The 4646-nt window shown below is 47.9% G+C and overlaps 1 protein-coding gene across 1 annotated transcript in view; it reads right to left on the bottom strand.

The window, feature by feature from the left end:
* Nucleotides 1–2126, bottom strand: part of LOC107300482 (E3 ubiquitin-protein ligase BRE1B-like) — a gene marked incomplete at its 3' end in the record, with an annotated part of 13390 nt that extends 11264 nt beyond the window's left edge. The window contains exon 1 of the mRNA XM_015829809.1: nt 2075–2126. The remainder of the gene's footprint in view (nt 1–2074) is intronic.
* Nucleotides 2127–4646: the final 2520 nt, after the last annotated feature.

Below are 4646 nucleotides of genomic sequence, written 5' to 3'. Positions count from 1 at the left end.
TTCGACGTGGCCCCCGAGTCAACCAGCGCATGTGCCTGGAGCCCCTCCGACCGGTTGGCCAACAACACCCGGGTGTCCAGAATCAGGTGCCGAGGGGGCTCATAGTCCACAGCCGCCGACTCCGGTGGGGCATGTGCACGTGCCTGACCCAGGGTTTCCCCTAGGCCAGGCCTGGCCCGTTTCCCGGCTGATCACGCCGTGACTCCGGAACAGGCTTGAGCGCCCCACTCCGCTTCCTGGGACATGAGGCGGCAAAATGTCCAGCCTCACCGCAATAGAGGCACAATCCCCCTTGACGGCGCCGCATCCGCTCCTGGGCTGTCAGACGAGGTCGCGCGGCTCCGAGCTCCATGGGCTCCTCACCCGTTGCCACAAAGCGTGGGTCGGTCCGGGGTCCTGTCGGTGCGCAACGCGGGGGTGCCGCCGCTGGCAGTGGTTCCGGCAGGGATCGATGAGGCCATCGCCGTTGAAGGCGGGCGTCGATACGCAGGCACTGGAGCACCAAAGCGTCAAGGGTCGATGGCACCTCCAGTCGAACCAACTCATCCTGCAGGTCATCGGAGAGGCCGTCCTGGAAGGCATCCATCAACGCTGCCTCATTCCAGGCTGAGTCCTGGCCAAGAAGGCGGAACTCCGCAATATAGTCCTGCAAGGCGCGCTTCCCTTGGCGGAGGTCCTTAATGCGCCTTGCTGCCGTCTGCACGTGAAGGGGGTCTTCATACATACCCCACAGGTGTTGCAGGAAGCCCTGGTAATCGAGGAGCAATGGACTGTTTTGCAACAGCAAGGGCGTGGCCCATCGGGCGGCAGAGCCAGAAAGGTAGCTGATTACAAATGCCACCCGAGCCCGATCATCCGGAAAATCCTCCGGCCTCATTGCCATAAATAGTTGGCATTGTCCCAAGAAGGCCGGGAACTGCTCCGTCTGCCCAGAAAAACTGTCTGGCACCTTCACAGGGCATCTTGAGCGAGGGGGAGGAGGAGGAGGGGGAGGGGGAGGAGCAGCAGGAGCATTAGCCAAAGCAAGTTGAGCCATTAAATGTCCTACTTGCTGTTGCAACAGCTGATTAGCATCCATCAGCTGTTGAAGCTGCTGCTGCTGCTGTTGGTCCATCGTGGGTTAACGATGGCTCTGTCGGGGTGACGGACAAGATGTTCTGTCCCCCGTCCGACTCACACCCCCCAACCAGTCAGCCGAGGCCTGAAAAACTGCTCGGCACAGACAAAGACAAAGGAATGTCTTGGCAGCAACTTCGTAGCTGCCTGCCAAGCCTTTACTGATCAGTCACAGCAAACAGAGATAATCCACGATAACTTGCCAGAATGCTTGCAACCGAATATCCATCAAAATTTGTCCGTCACGAAAATTCACACGCCACACCCCTTGCTTATATAGCCAGTGGGGTGTGGCCCAGTGACTCAGCTGAACTATCTGGCCCGGCGTGTCCGCTGCTGCGCACGCTTCTCCTTTCGACGTTGGCGTGGATCCAGCCAAGACGTATCCTCTTCTGAGTCCGATACATCTGGCTCCTGGCTGATCCCCGAAGCACCTGGCTCCTGGCCAATCCCAGAAGTACCGGGCTCCTGGCCAATCCCAGAAGCACCGGGCTCCTGGCTAATCCCAGAAACACCGGGCTCCTGGCCAATCCCAGAAACACCGGGCTCCTGGCCAAACTCCTCGCTGTCGGAAGTCACCGAAGGCCGCACCAGAGGGGAAGGGCCTGGAGAGGAAGGCCTGGCCATCTCCTCTCCTTCATGTTCAGAGCCTTCCTCCTCTGATGAGAGGGACCCACCGGACGGAGCCACAACACCTCCCCTAGTTTGTGTGAATACACAGCAGCTCTACAGAGTCTCAGGATTGGCTGAGATCCTTCCCAGGTTAAGATTTTTTTTTTCTCCTTTTCAGGCTAAAGTGCGTTCCAGACAGAACAGAACACTCAGAACGACAGCACGCTCTCACCCCACCTACGTCCCATGCGCTATTCACAACCAGGTTTTTCCAACACGAAACACAACGCCTCCACCTTTCAGGCCCACCCCCCCCTTTCCTCGCCCCCCCCTTCCCGAGGCTCACTTGAGCTCAGTTCGCAGTTGCTTGAGCAGATCCGAATCCTTCTTCTTCACGTCTTCGCTACCTCCGCCACCCTTCTGCTTCTCCCGATCCCGTGAAGAGGAAGAGGAGGAGGCCTCTTTCTCACGATCCCGTGGCCTCTCCCGGTCAACGCCCCGGTCTCCGCCACGTCCTTTGGACCGCTCGGGCTCTTTGGCGCGGGGGGGCGGCGGGGGCTGGGGAGCGGGAGGCTGGGGGGGGGCAGAGGTCTCCTCTTCTTCTTTTTTCACTCCCTCCGGGTTCCCGAGCAGCTGAGGAGACACCACCTCTTCCTTGGGCTCTTTCTTTATTTGCACCTCCTTGAATTCTTCCTCCTCTTTGACGGCAGCGACCCCAGGGTGGCCCTGGGGCCCACCGGGGTCTTCATTTCCTGGGGCCAAACCAGAAGGAAAGCCACTCTGTTGCATGCGAACCTGAGGAAACAATAAGCCGAATCAGCGCTTTAAAACAAGGTGGGTTTTTTTTAAAAAAAAAAACAAGATTTAAATAAAATATTACTTCCTTTCTTCCCTTGTTTATGGCTTTTGTAGTCATATTAAGACCTAACTATGGCTCTTTTGGGTATTATGGAAGATTTAAATTCTAGAGAAATGATTTTGATGTTGTATTGTATAACGACAAGGTTATTGGTTGCTCAAAACTGGAAGAAGAATGCATTACCTACTATGGATGATTGGAGAACGAAGGTGTCGTATTTTGCAGAAATGGCTAAGATTTCCGCATACTTGAAAGATCAATCTCAAGAAAAATTTATTTTGGTTTGGAGAAGATGGATAGATTATATTCAGAGAAAGTATGAAGTGAACAAACACTATATAGCTTTTGAGTAGATTTTATATTGTTTTTATTTTATTATTATATTATATATATTTTATATTTATATTTATTTTAACTTGATATTTTTTTTATTAGAGTTAAAGTATGTTAATATTTGATTGTATTATGTTTGGGTAGTTTTATTTAGATTTGGGATGACATGTGTATAACCCTGTATTCAATTCCGGGAAGTCCAGGGGGGGGAGAGGGGGAGGGGACTCAAGATGTAAATGTAAATTTTGGTATATTAAAATGTTATAGTGAAATAATGTATTTGAAGAAGATGAGATGCTCAGCTGGCGCCCCCAAACTGCGTCCGAAGGATGAGGAAAGGAAGGAGGTGGGATGTGTAGGATAGTTGAGAGGAGGAAGGAGGAGAGAGGTGTAGGTAGGAGGAAGAGAGGAAGAGGGAAGTAGGTAGGAAGGGTCAAAGAGAGTGTGGACGCAGGTGGGGGGGCTGCTGAGCATCTCTGAATAGACATAATATGGGTTTTTTTTCTTTTGTTTATTAATGTATACCATATTTGTAACTTGTTTGTTTATTTGAAAATTAATAAAAATTTGAATATAAAAAAAGACCTAACTATGGCAAAGAAAATGATTATTGAATACTAGCCATTTCTATAACAACAAATGAATCTAACCCAGTAAAACCCCAAATCCCGCCTCTTTTTTTTCAGTCAAGTTTTTGACACGTCGCTAAGCACTGGTGGTACTCAAAAATTGTCATGTCCGAAAAGTGGTACGATCTGTGAAACGGTTGAAAAGCCCTGATTTAAGGTACCTTGTGTTTAATTACTTCTCTCGATTAGCAGAAAGGGAATGTACATGTTCAGCTCACATTTTCTATAGGTATTTCTATAGAGATGTTACTCTATAACAGTGTTTCTCAACCTTGACAATTTTAAGGCATGTGGACTTCAACTCCCAGAATTCCACAGCCAGCATTGCTGGCTGTGGAATTCTGGGAGTTGAAGTCCACATGCCTTAAAATTGTCAAGGTTGAGAAACACTGCTCTATAAAGATATTATCTATATAGGTATTACTGAAGGTAGATCTTTATTTGAATATCAAGCAGAAGCAAAATACTGAGTCCAATGGTGCTTTCTGTCAGGGAAATAGGTATAGTACTTTTTGGAAGTATTGTGGCATATATATATAATAGACCTGTATATGGTTGCACATTATTTGCATCCTGTTTTAACCATAAGGTTTCCTGGAATAGCAAGTTTAAAGTTATATTCTGTTTATCTTAAAATAAGATTATCCATAATCGTGGGAAATGATCATGAATTTAAGATTATGCTCCCTCCAAAGGAGAAGTAGACCAGAAGAAATATATATAAACACTAGCTGTACCCGGCCACGTGTTGCTGTGGCTCAGTCTGGTAAAAGCATGTGTTGCTTTTACATCCAACAGATGGCGCTGTTTTTTTAAAAAAAGCATGTTTTTACCTGTCACAGGTGTGACATCTATATAATATAGGTATATAAAAACACGCGCGTATTCGAATGCAACATTGTGTCAAAATTTCAAAGCAATCGGTGAAGAACCTTCTGAGATTTAAGATTTTGAACAAACGAACATTTACATTTTTATTTATATATAAGATAAGATAAGATTACATGTATTAACAGCTGCAAGAATAGTATGAAAACCTACCATCAGACCAGATTATAATTTTGAAAATCCTAGATTGTGCAGAAATGGACAGATTA

Source organism: Protobothrops mucrosquamatus, unplaced genomic scaffold, assembly GCF_001527695.2.
Source record: "Protobothrops mucrosquamatus isolate PMUCROS unplaced genomic scaffold, P.Mucros_1.0 scaffold7224, whole genome shotgun sequence".
Classification (NCBI taxonomy): Eukaryota; Metazoa; Chordata; class Lepidosauria; order Squamata; family Viperidae; genus Protobothrops; species Protobothrops mucrosquamatus.
This window is presented reverse-complemented; position numbering and strand designations above follow the sequence as displayed.